Source organism: Struthio camelus, chromosome 3 (assembly GCF_040807025.1).
Source record: "Struthio camelus isolate bStrCam1 chromosome 3, bStrCam1.hap1, whole genome shotgun sequence".
NCBI classification, from domain to species: domain Eukaryota; kingdom Metazoa; phylum Chordata; class Aves; order Struthioniformes; family Struthionidae; genus Struthio; species Struthio camelus.
The window spans coordinates 709,382-721,767 of record NC_090944.1 but is presented as its reverse complement, the minus strand read 5'-3'; the positions used below and the strand labels follow the sequence as shown (position 1 = coordinate 721,767).

At 61.5% G+C, this 12,386-nt stretch overlaps 2 non-coding genes across 2 annotated transcripts; both read right to left on the bottom strand.

Moving 5' to 3' along the window:
* Positions 1-1,378: 1,378 nt before the first annotated feature.
* Positions 1,379-1,542, bottom strand: LOC138066959 (U1 spliceosomal RNA). The gene has a single exon (XR_011140668.1). It is a non-coding gene; the product is annotated as a U1 spliceosomal RNA (small nuclear RNA).
* Positions 1,543-7,258: 5,716 nt separating this feature from the next.
* Positions 7,259-7,422, bottom strand: LOC138066947 (U1 spliceosomal RNA). Its single transcript, XR_011140657.1, has one exon. It is a non-coding gene; the product is annotated as a U1 spliceosomal RNA (small nuclear RNA).
* Between the last annotated feature and the right edge of the window lie 4,964 nt (positions 7,423-12,386).

Below are 12,386 nucleotides of genomic sequence, written 5' to 3'. Positions count from 1 at the left end.
CCTGGCTGTATGCACCCGCTGGAGGCATCCTGACTTGAGCGGTGTTTTACTGACTCCCCTGCCACTATACCACTCCCCTTCCCCCATCTTGCCTAGTTTAAAGCCCTCCTTACCGGGCTGGCCCATCTGTTGGCAAAGACACGCGTGCCCTGCTTGGTAAGGTGGATCCCATCGCTCCCCATCAGCTGTTGATCTTCAAACAGGGTCCCACGGTCATAGACACCAAAGCCCTGTTGCCAACACCAGCGGCGCAGCCAGCTGTTAACTTGGACAACTCGTCTACTCCTCCTCCCATCCTTTCCCCTCACAGGCAAGATTGAGGAGAAAACGACCTGGGCTCCCAGACCCTTGACCACCATTCCCAGAGCTCTGAAGTCCCGTTTGATGGTTTCCAGTTTGCCTTTCGTGTTGTTAGCACCCACGTGGAAGATGAGCAGAGGGTAGTAGTCCGATGCGTGGACGAGCCTTGGCAGTCTTTCCACGACCTCTCTTATTCGAGCCCCTGGCAGGCAGCAAACCTCTCTGGACAAGAGGTCAGGTCGGCAGAGAGGCGCCTCCGTCCCCTGCAGCAGGCAGTCACCCACAACAATCCCTCGCCGCTTCCTCCGGGGCTTCCTGCACGGCACAGGGTCTGCCAGGCCAGTTGCCTCCCTTGGAGCCATGCCCAGCTCCTCCTCGGCTTGGAGGGCGCTACACTTGTTCTCCACAGGCAACTCTTGAGGAGGAGCAAGAGCCTTTCTCCTTCTACGAGAGGTCACCAGCTTCCAGCCCTCTTCAACAGCGTTAGGATGCACCTTTACACACGGTGCTGAGCCCTCCGACAACTCCGCTGCAGTGGGGGCTGGGGACTCCTGGAGCTGCACAGTCTCCGAGAACGCCCTGTCCATCTCCTGCTCATCCTCTCGGATGCTACGCAGCCTACTAACGTCCTGCCGTACGTCCTTTAGGGAGGGAGCGGCCGCGCAGCAAGGCTGCTGACGATGGCACAGCGGGAGGAGCGGCGGAGGCCCCAGCGGGCTGCGCTGCCCTTCCGAGGGTGCTGGAGAGGCTGGAGCGGTGGCCGAGGGAGGCTGCGGAAGGTGAGCCGAGGCAAGCGCGGCCTCCCGTCTGGCTGCGGCTGCGGGTGCGGGTGCGAGGTGTTGGAGAGCAGCTGTGCAGGGCAGGGCCCGGGGGTGGTGGTGGGCAGGAGGTGGCTGAGGGGTCAGGAAGGGGCCGTCGGGGCCAAGGAGGCGGAGGGCAGGGCGTGCGGCGCTGGGCGGAGCGCTGCCCCCGGCGGCGGCTGGAGGCGGCGGCTCGTTGCGGGGCGCCCGCCCCGGCCCCGGCCCCGGCCTGCCCGCCCGCCCCGTCCGTGTGTCTGTCTGTCTTTGCACGGGCCGGCCAGGGGAGAGCGCGAACGCAGTCCCCCACTACCACAAATTATGCAGTCGAGTTTCCCGCATTTGGGGAAATCGCAGGGGTCAGCACACCCGGAGTGCAAGGGATGAGCCTCGCCCTGGGAAAACCACCTGCCTGATCATGGTGTCTCCCCTGCCAGGTAAGTATGCCCCGCCACCCCACGCCGCCCCACAACAACCCCCGCCACACACACACACCCCGCGCACACCCACAGCAACACCCCCGACCCCGACACCCGCCCACCCCCCGACCCCGCCCCGCCGCCCCGCCGCGCCCCACGCGCGCCCCGACCTCCCGCCGCCCCCCGCCCGCCCCGCCTCGGCCCGCGAACACCGCTCCCGCCGGCCCCCGCGACGCCTCATCTGCATGGACACGCCCCGCACCGCCCCTCCCGCACACGCACCGCCCCCCAGCCGAGTCCAGCCGAGTCCAGCCGAGTCCAGCCGAGTCCAGCCGAGTCCAGCCGAGCCGAGTCCAGCCGAGTCCAGCCGAGTCCAGCCGAGCCGAGCCGAGTCCAGCCGAGTCCAGCCGAGTCCAGCCGAGTCCAGCCCAGTCCAGCCGAGTCCAGCCGAGTCCAGCCGAGCCGAGTCCAGCCGAGTCCAGCCGAGTCCAGCCGAGTCCAGCCGAGCCGAGTCCAGCCGAGTCCAGCCGAGTCCAGCCGAGTCCAGCCGAGCCGAGTCCAGCCGGGTCCAGCCGAGTCCAGCCGAGTCCAGCCGAGTCCAGCCCAGTCCAGCCGAGTCCAGCCGAGTCCAGCCGAGTCCAGCCGAGCCGAGTCCAGCCCAGTCCAGCCGAGTCCAGCCGAGTCCAGCCCAGCCGAGTCCAGCCGGGTCCAGCCGAGTCCAGCCGAGTCCAGCCGAGTCCAGCCGAGCCGAGCCGAGTCCAGCCGAGTCCAGCCGAGTCCAGCCCAGCCGAGCCGAGTCCAGCCGAGTCCAGCCGAGTCCAGCCGAGTCCAGCCCAGCCGAGCCGAGTCCAGCCGAGTCCAGCCGAGTCCAGCCCAGCCGAGTCCAGCCCAGCCGAGTCCAGCCGAGCCGAGTCCAGCCGAGTCCAGCCGAGTCCAGCCGAGTCCAGCCGAGCCGAGTCCAGCCGAGCCCAGCCGAGTCCAGCCGAGCCGAGCCGGGAGAGGCTCCTGCGCCGGCCACAGAGCAAACGCCGCCTCCCTCCTGCAGCGGCGCCCGGCGGAAGCGCGCCAGCACCGGCCGCTCCGCCTGCCCGCCGCCCCTGCCAGGGCCGCGCAGCACCTCCGCCCGGCTGCCCCCAGCCACAAGCAGCTGCGGGCCAGGATCTCCCTGACTTCTGGGCACCACGGAGAAGAGGCTGGCCCCATGCTCTCCACGCACCCCCCCTCGCCCCCCACTTCACAGACTGGTACACGTTGGGGAGATCGCCTCGCCGGCTTCTCTTCTCCTGGCTAAAGAGGCCCAGCTCTCGCAGCCTTTCTGCAGAGGAGAGCTGCTCCAGGCCCCTCAGGAGTCAGCCACTGCCCCCCACTTTAGTAGCAGCAGCAAACTTGCTGAGGGCGCACTGCGGGCCTTCCTCCAGGTCATCGAGGAATCACAGCATCACAGAATGGTTGAGGTTGGAAAGGACCTCTGGAGATCATCTAGTCCAACCTGCCTGCTCAAACAGGGTCACCTAGAGCATATTGCCCAGGGTGGCGTCCAGGCGGGTTTTGAATCTCCCCAGGGAAGGAGACTCCACCACCTCTCTGGGCAACCTGTTCCAGTGCTCTGTCACCCTCACAGCAAAGAAGTTTTTTCTCAGGTTTAGGTGGAACTTCCTGTGGTTCAGTTTCTGCCCATTGCCTCTTGTCCCGTTGCTGGGCACCACGGAGAAGAGGCTGGCCTCATCCTCTTGACACTCCCCCTTCAGATACGTGTACACGTTGATGCGATCGCCTCTCAGTCTTCTCTTCTCCAGGCTGAACAGGCCCAGCTCTTGCAGTCTTTCTTCCTAGGAGAGGTGCCCCAGCCCTCTAATCCTCTTGGTAGCCCTCCGCTGGACTCTCTCCAGGAGTGCCATGTCTCTCTTGTCCTGGGGAGCCCAGAACTGGACACTGTACTCCAGGGGAGGCCTCGGCAGGGCTGAGGAGAGGGGCAGGATCACCTCCCTCCACCTGCTGGCAACACTCTGCCTAATGCGGCCCAGCACACCATTGGCCTTCTTGGCCACAAGGGCACACTGCTGGCTCATGTTTAACTTGTTGCCCACCAGCACTCCCAGGTCCTTCTCGGCAGAGCTACTTTCCAGCAGGTCAACCCCCAGCCTGTCCTGGTGCATGGGATTCTTTCTCCCTAGGTGCAGGACCTTGCACTTGCCTTTGTTGAACTTCAGGAGGTCCCCCTCGGCCCAGCTCGCCAGCCTATCCAGGTCCCTCGGAACGGCAGCCCAGTCTTCTGGTGTGTTAGCCTCTCCCCCCAGTTTAGTATCATCAGCAAACTTGCTGAGGGGGCACTCTGCCCCTTCCTCCAGGTCATTGATGAATATATTGAACAAGACTGGGCCCAGGACTGAGCCCTGGGGGACACCACTAGCTACAGGCCTCCAACTTGACTCTGCGCCATTCACCACAACCCTCTGAGCTCGGCCATCCAGCCAGTTCTCCATCCACCTCACTGTCCACTCATCTAGCCCACACTTCCTGAGCTTACCTAGGAGGATGGGATGGGAGACAGTGGCAAAAGCCTTGCTGAAGTCCACTGCTCTCCCCTCCTCTCCCCAGCCAGTCATCCCGTCATAGAAGGCTATCAGATTGGTCAAGCATGATTTCCCTTTGGGCAATCCATGCGCACTACTCCTGATCACCTTCTTGTCCTCCACATGCTTAGTGAGGACCTCCAGGAGGAGCTGTTCCATCACCTTTCCGGGGATGGAGGTGAGGCTGCCGGGCCTGTAGTTTCCTGGCTCCTCCTTCTTGCCCTTTTTGAAGCCTGGGGTGACGTTGGCTTTCTTGCAGTCCTCAGGCCCCTCTCCTGATCTCCAGGACCTTTCAAAGAGGATGGAGAGTGGCCTAGCGATAACAGCCGCCAGCCGCCTCAGCACTCGTGGGTGCATCCCATCGGGGCCCATGGATTTATGGATGTCAAGTTTGGACAAAAGATCTCTAAGCTGATCCTCCTCCACCGAGGCAGAGTCTTCCTTTCCCCAGACTTCCTCTCTTGTCTCCAAGGTCTGGAATTCCTGAGGCCTGCCCTTAGCAGTGAAGACTGAAGCAAAGGCAGCATTCAATAACTCTGCCTTCTCTATATCCTTTGTTGCCAGGGCACCCGCCCCATTCAGCAGCGGGCCCACGTTTTCCCTAGTCTTCCTTTTGCCTCGGATGTATTTGAAGAAGCCCTTCTTGTTGGCCTTGGCATCCCTGGCCAGGCTGAATTCCAAGTGGGCCTTAGCCTTCCTTGTCGCATCCCTGCACACTCTGACAACGTCCCTGTATTCCTCCCAAGTGGCCTGTGCCCTTTCCCACATTCTGTGTGCTTCCTTCTTCTGTTGGAGTTTGGCCAGGAGTTCCTTGCTCATCCATGCAGGTCTCCTGCCGAATCCGCTTTGCTGGACTTCTTCCTCAGAGGGATGCCCTGATCTTGAGCCTGGAGGAAGTGATGCTGGAATATTAACCAGCTTTCTTGGACCCCTCTTCCCCCCAGGGCCCTACCCCAGGAGATTCCCCTAAGTAGGTCCCTGAAGAGGCCAAAGTTAGCTCTCCTCAAGTCCAGCGTTGCAGTCCCACTCATTGCCCTGCTCCCTCCTCGTAGGAGCCTCAACTCCACCATCTCATGGTCACTGCAGCCAAGGCTGCCCCCAGCCTTCACCTCTCCAACTAGACCTTCTTTGTTTGTTAGTACAAGGTCGAGCATTGCGCCTCTCCTCGTTGGCGTCTCCACCACCTGAGTCAAGAAATTATCATCAATCCTCTGCAGGAACCTCTTTGACTGCTTGTGCCTAGCTGTGCTGTCTTGCCAACAGATGTCAGGGTGGTTGAAGTCTCCCAGGAGAACCAGGGCCTGTGATCGTGAGGCTACTTCCAGCCGTCGGTAGAAGGCCTCATCGATGACTTCCTCCTGGTCAGGTGGCCTGTAGTAAACCCCCACAACAGTGTCACCCGTGTCAGCCTGCCCTTTAATCCTTACCCATAGGCTCTCCACTTGCTCTTCATCCACCCCGAGGCAGAGCTCCACACATTCTAGTTGCTCCCTCACATAAAGAGCAACTCCACCACCTCGCCTTCCTGGCCTGTCTTTCCTAAAAAGCACGTAGCCATCCACGACAGCATCCCAGTCCTGTGAACTATCCCACCCTGTCTCTGTAACCGCAATGAGATCATGGCCCTGCGACCGCACACACATCTCTAACTCTTCCTGCTTATTCCCCATGCTGCGTGCATTGGTATATAGGCATTTCAGAGAGCCAGTCAAGCATGCAAGCTTGCCAGGAGAGGTGCAAGAGGATCCTCCATAGCCATGTTCCACGCTGTCTCCCCTGGCTGTATGCACCCGCTGGAGGCATCCTGACTTGAGCGGTGTTTTACTGACTCCCCTGCCACTATACCACTCCCCTTCCCCCATCTTGCCTAGTTTAAAGCCCTCCTTACCGGGCTGGCCCATCTGTTGGCAAAGACACGCGTGCCCTGCTTGGTAAGGTGGATCCCATCGCTCCCCATCAGCTGTTGATCTTCAAACAGGGTCCCACGGTCATAGACACCAAAGCCCTGTTGCCAACACCAGCGGCGCAGCCAGCTGTTAACTTGGACAACTCGTCTACTCCTCCTCCCATCCTTTCCCCTCACAGGCAAGATTGAGGAGAAAACGACCTGGGCTCCCAGACCCTTGACCACCATTCCCAGAGCTCTGAAGTCCCGTTTGATGGTTTCCAGTTTGCCTTTCGTGTTGTTAGCACCCACGTGGAAGATGAGCAGAGGGTAGTAGTCCGATGCGTGGACGAGCCTTGGCAGTCTTTCCACGACCTCTCTTATTCGAGCCCCTGGCAGGCAGCAAACCTCTCTGGACAAGAGGTCAGGTCGGCAGAGAGGCGCCTCCGTCCCCTGCAGCAGGCAGTCACCCACAACAATCCCTCGCCGCTTCCTCCGGGGCTTCCTGCACGGCACAGGGTCTGCCAGGCCAGTTGCCTCCCTTGGAGCCATGCCCAGCTCCTCCTCGGCTTGGAGGGCGCTAGACTTGTTCTCCACAGGCAACTCTTGAGGAGGAGCAAGAGCCTTTCTCCTTCTACGAGAGGTCACCAGCTTCCAGCCCTCTTCAACAGCGTTAGGATGCACCTTTACACACGGTGCTGAGCCCTCTGACACCTCCGCTGCAGTGGGGGCTGGGGACTCCTGGAGCTGCACAGTCTCCGAGAACGCCCTGTCCATCTCCTGCTCATCCTCTCGGATGCTACGCAGCCTACTAACGTCCTGCCGTACGTCCTTTAGGGAGGGAGCGGCCGCGCAGCAAGGCTGCTGACGATGGCACAGCGGGAGGAGCGGCGGAGGCCCCAGCGGGCTGCGCTGCCCTTCCGAGGGTGCTGGAGAGGCTGGAGCGGTGGCCGAGGGAGGCTGCGGAAGGTGAGCCGAGGCAAGCGCGGCCTCCCGTCTGGCTGCGGCTGCGGCTGCGGGTGCGAGGTGTTGGAGAGCAGCTGTGCAGGGCAGGGCCCGGGGGTGGTGGTGGGCAGGAGGTGGCTGAGGGGTCAGGAAGGGGCCGTCGGGGCCAAGGAGGCGGAGGGCAGGGCGTGCGGCGCTGGGCGGAGCGCTGCCCCCGGCGGCGGCTGGAGGCGGCGGCTCGTTGCGGGGCGCCCGCCCCGGTCCCGGCCCCGGCCTGCCCGCCCGCCCCGTCCGTCCGTCCGTGTGTCTGTCTGTCCGTCTGTCTTTGCACGGGCCGGCCAGGGGAGAGCGCGAACGCAGTCCCCCACTACCACAAATTATGCAGTCGAGTTTCCCGCATTTGGGGAAATCGCAGGGGTCAGCACACCCGGAGTGCAAGGGATGAGCCTCGCCCTGGGAAAACCACCTGCCTGATCATGGTGTCTCCCCTGCCAGGTAAGTATGCCCCGCCACCCCACGCCGCCCCACAACAACCCCCGCCACACACACACACCCCGCGCACACCCACAGCAACACCCCCGACCCCGACACCCGCCCACGCCCCGACCCCGCCCCGCCGCGCCGCCGCGCCCCACGCGCGCCCCGACCTCCCGCCGCCCCCCGCCCGCCCCGCCTCGGCCCGCGAACACCGCTCCCGCCGGCCCCCGCGACGCCTCATCTGCATGGACACGCCCCGCACCGCCCCTCCCGCACACGCACCGCCCCCCAGCCGAGCCGAGCCGAGTCCAGCCGAGTCCAGCCGAGTCCAGCCGAGTCCAGCCGAGTCCAGCCGAGCCGAGTCCAGCCGAGTCCAGCCGAGCCCAGCCGAGTCCAGCCGAGTCCAGCCGAGTCCAGTCCAGCCGAGTCCAGCCGAGTCCAGCCGAGCCGAGCCGAGCCGAGCCGAGCCGAGTCCAGCCGAGTCCAGCCGAGTCCAGCCGAGTCCAGCCGAGTCCAGCCGAGTCCAGCCCAGCCGAGTCCAGCCGAGCCCAGCCGAGCCGAGCCGAGCCGGGAGAGGCTCCTGCGCCGGCCACAGAGCAAACGCCGCCTCCCTCCTGCAGCGGCGCCCGGCGGAAGCGCGCCAGCACCGGCCGCTCCGCCTGCCCGCCGCCCCTGCCAGGGCCGCGCAGCACCTCCGCCCGGCTGCCCCCAGCCACAAGCAGCTGCGGGCCAGGATCTCCCTGACTTCTGGGCACCACGGAGAAGAGGCTGGCCCCATGCTCTCCACGCACCCCCCCTCGCCCCCCACTTCACAGACTGGTACACGTTGGGGAGATCGCCTCGCCGGCTTCTCTTCTCCCGGCTAAAGAGGCCCAGCTCTCGCAGCCTTTCTGCAGAGGAGAGCTGCTCCAGGCCCCTCAGGAGTCAGCCACTGCCCCCCACTTTAGTAGCAGCAGCAAACTTGCTGAGGGCGCACTCCGGGCCTTCCTCCAGGTCATCGAGGAATCACAGCATCACAGAATGGTTGAGGTTGGAAGGGACCTCTGGAGATCATCTAGTCCAACCTGCCTGCTCAAACAGGGTCACCTAGAGCATATTGCCCAGGGTGACGTCCAGGCGGGTTTTGAATCTCTCCAGGGAAGGAGACTCCACCACCTCTCTGGGCAACCTGTTCCAGTGCTCTGTCACCCTCACAGCAAAGAAGTTTTTTCTCAGGTTTAGGTGGAACTTCCTGTGGTTCAGTTTCTGCCCATTGCCTCTTGTCCCGTTGCTGGGCACCACGGAGAAGAGGCTGGCCTCATCCTCTTGACACTCCCCCTTCAGATACGTGTACACGTTGATGCGATCGCCTCTCAGTCTTCTCTTCTCCAGGCTGAACAGGCCCAGCTCTTGCAGTCTTTCTTCCTAGGAGAGGTGCCCCAGCCCTCTAATCCTCTTGGTAGCCCTCCGCTGGACTCTCTCCAGGAGTGCCATGTCTCTCTTGTCCTGGGGAGCCCAGAACTGGACACTGTACTCCAGGGGAGGCCTCGGCAGGGCTGAGGAGAGGGGCAGGATCACCTCCCTCCACCTGCTGGCAACACTCTGCCTAATGCGGCCCAGCACACCATTGGCCTTCTTGGCCACAAGGGCACACTGCTGGCTCATGTTTAACTTGTTGCCCACCAGCACTCCCAGGTCCTTCTCGGCAGAGCTACTTTCCAGCAGGTCAACCCCCAGCCTGTCCTGGTGCATGGGATTCTTTCTCCCTAGGTGCAGGACCTTGCACTTGCCTTTGTTGAACTTCAGGAGGTCCCCCTCGGCCCAGCTCGCCAGCCTGTCCAGGTCCCTCGGAACGGCAGCCCAGTCTTCTGGTGTGTTAGCCTCTCCCCCCAGTTTAGTATCATCAGCAAACTTGCTGAGGGGGCGCTCTGCCCCTTCCTCCAGGTCATTGATGAATATATTGAACAAGACTGGACCCAGGACTGAGCCCTGGGGGACACCACTAGCTACAGGCCTCCAACTTGACTCTGCGCCATTCACCACAACCCTCTGAGCTCGGCCATCCAGCCAGTTCTCCATCCACCTCGCTGTCCACTCATCTAGCCCACACTTCCTGAGCTTACCTAGGAGGATGGGATGGGAGACAGTGGCAAAAGCCTTGCTGAAGTCCACTGCTCTCCCCTCCTCTCCCCAGCCAGTCATCCCGTCATAGAAGGCTATCAGATTGGTCAAGCATGATTTCCCTTTGGGCAATCCATGCGCACTACTCCTGATCACCACCTTGTCCTCCACATGCTTAGTGAGGACCTCCAGGAGGAGCTGTTCCATCACCTTGCCGGGGATGGAGGTGAGGCTGCCGGGCCTGTAGTTTCCTGGCTCCTCCTTCTTGCCCTTTTTGAAGCCTGGGGTGACGTTGGCTTTCTTGCAGTCCTCAGGCCCCTCTCCTGATCTCCAGGACCTTTCAAAGAGGATGGAGAGTGGCCTAGCGATAACAGCCGCCAGCCGCCTCAGCACTCGTGGGTGCATCCCATCGGGGCCCATGGATTTATGGATGTCAAGTTTGGACAAAAGATCTCTAAGCTGATCCTCCTCCACCGAGGCAGAGTCTTCCTTTCCCCAGACTTCCTCTCTTGTCTCCAAGGTCTGGAATTCCTCAGGACTGGCCTTAGCAGTGAAGACTGAAGCAAAGGCAGCATTCAATAACTCTGCCTTCTCTATATCCTTTGTTGCCAGGGCACCCGCCCCATTCAGCAGCGCGCCCACGTTTTCCCTAGTCTTCCTTTTGCCTCGGATGTATTTGAAGAAGCCCTTCTTGTTGGCCTTGACATCCCTGGCCAGGCTGAATTCCAAGTGGGCCTTAGCCTTCCTTGTCGCATCCCTGCACACTCTGACAACGTCCCTGTATTCCTCCCAAGTGGCCTGTGCCCTTTCCCACATTCTGTGTGCTTCCTTCTTCTGTTGGAGTTTGGCCAGGAGTTCCTTGCTCATCCATGCAGGTCTCCTGCCGAATCCGCTTTGCTGGACTTCTTCCTCAGAGGGATGCACTGATCTTGAGCCTGGAGGAAGTGATGCTGGAATATTAACCAGCTTTCTTGGACCCCTCTTCCCCCCAGGGCCCTACCCCAGGAGATTCCCCTAAGTAGGTCCCTGAAGAGGCCAAAGTTAGCTCTCCTCAAGTCCAGCGTTGCAGTCCCACTCATTGCCCTGCTCCCTCCTCGTAGGACCCTCAACTCCACCATCTCATGGTCACTGCAGCCAAGGCTGCCCCCAACCTTCACCTCTCCAACTAGACCTTCTTTGTTTGTTAGTACAAGGTCGAGCATTGCGCCTCTCCTCGTTGGCGTCTCCACCACCTGAGTCAAGAAATTATCATCAATCCTCTGCAGGAACCTCTTTGACTGCTTGTGCCTAGCTGTGCTGTCTTGCCAACAGATGTCAGGGTGGTTGAAGTCTCCCAGGAGAACCAGGGCCTGTGATCGTGAGGCTACTTCCAGCTGTCGGTAGAAGGCCTCATCGATGACTTCCTCCTGGTCAGGTGGCCTGGAGTAAACCCCCACAACAGTGTCACCCGTCTTAGCCTGCCCTTTAATCCTTACCCATAGGCTCTCCACTTGCTCTTCATCCACCCCGAGGCAGAGCTCCACACATTCTAGTTGTTCCCTCACATAAAGAGCAACTCCACCACCTCGCCTTCCTGGCCTGTCTTTCCTAAAAGGCACGTAGCCATCCACGACAGCATCCCAGTCCTGTGAACTATCCCACCCTGTCTCTGTAACCGCAATGAGATCATGGCCCTGCGACCGCACACACATCTCTAACTCTTCCTGTTTATTCCCCATGCTGCGTGCATTGGTATATAGGCATTTCAGAGAGCCAGTCAAGCATGCAAGCTTGCCGGGAGAGGTGCAAGAGGAGCCTCCATAGCCATGTTCCACGCTGTCTCCCCTGGCTGTATGCACCCGCTGGAGGCATCCTGACTTGAGCGGTGTTTTACTGACTCCCCTGCCACTATACCACTCCCCTTCCCCCATCTTGCCTAGTTTAAAGCCCTCCTTATCGGGCTGGCCCACCTGTTGGCAAAGACGCGCCTGCCCCGCTTGGTAAGGTGGATCCCATCGCTCCCCATCAGCTGTTGATCTTCAAACAGGGTCCCACGGTCATAGACACCAAAGCCCTGTTGCCAACACCAGCGGCGCAGCCAGCTGTTAACTTGGACAACTCGTCTACTCCTCCTCCCATCCTTTCCCCTCACAGGCAAGACTGAGGAGAAAACGACCTGGGCTCCCAGACCCTTGACCACCATTCCCAGAGCTCTGAAGTCCTGGTTGATGGTTTCCAGTTTGCCTTTCGTGTCGTTAGCACCCACGTGGAAGATGAGCAGAGGGTAGTAGTCCGATGCGTGGACGAGCCTTGGCAGTCTTTCCACGACCTCTCTTATTCGAGCCCCTGGCAGGCAGCAAACCTCTCTGGACAAGAGGTCAGGTCGGCAGAGAGGCGCCTCCGTCCCCTGCAGCAGGCAGTCACCCACAACAATCCCTCGCCGCTTCCTCCGGGGCTTCCTGCACGGCACAGGGTCTGCCAGGCCAGTTGCCTCCCTTGGAGCCATGCCCAGCTCCTCCTCGGCTTGGAGGGCGCTACACTTGTTCTTCACAGGCAACTCTCGAGGAGGAGCAAGAGCCTTTCTCCTTCTACGAGAGGTCACCAGCTTCCAGCCCTCTTCAACAGCGTTAGGATGCACCTTTACACACGGTGCTGAGCCCTCCGACAACTCCGCTGCAGTGGGGGCTGGGGACTCCTGGAGCTGCACAGTCTCCGAGAACGCCCTGTCCATCTCCTGCTCATCCTCTCGGATGCTACGCAGCCTACTAACGTCCTGCCGTACGTCCTTTAGGGAGGGAGCGGCCGCGCAGCAAGGCTGCTGACGATGGCACAGCGGGAGGAGCGGCGGAGGCCCCAGCGGGCTGCGCTGCCCTTCCGAGGGTGCTGGAGAGGCTGGAGCGGTGGCCGAGGG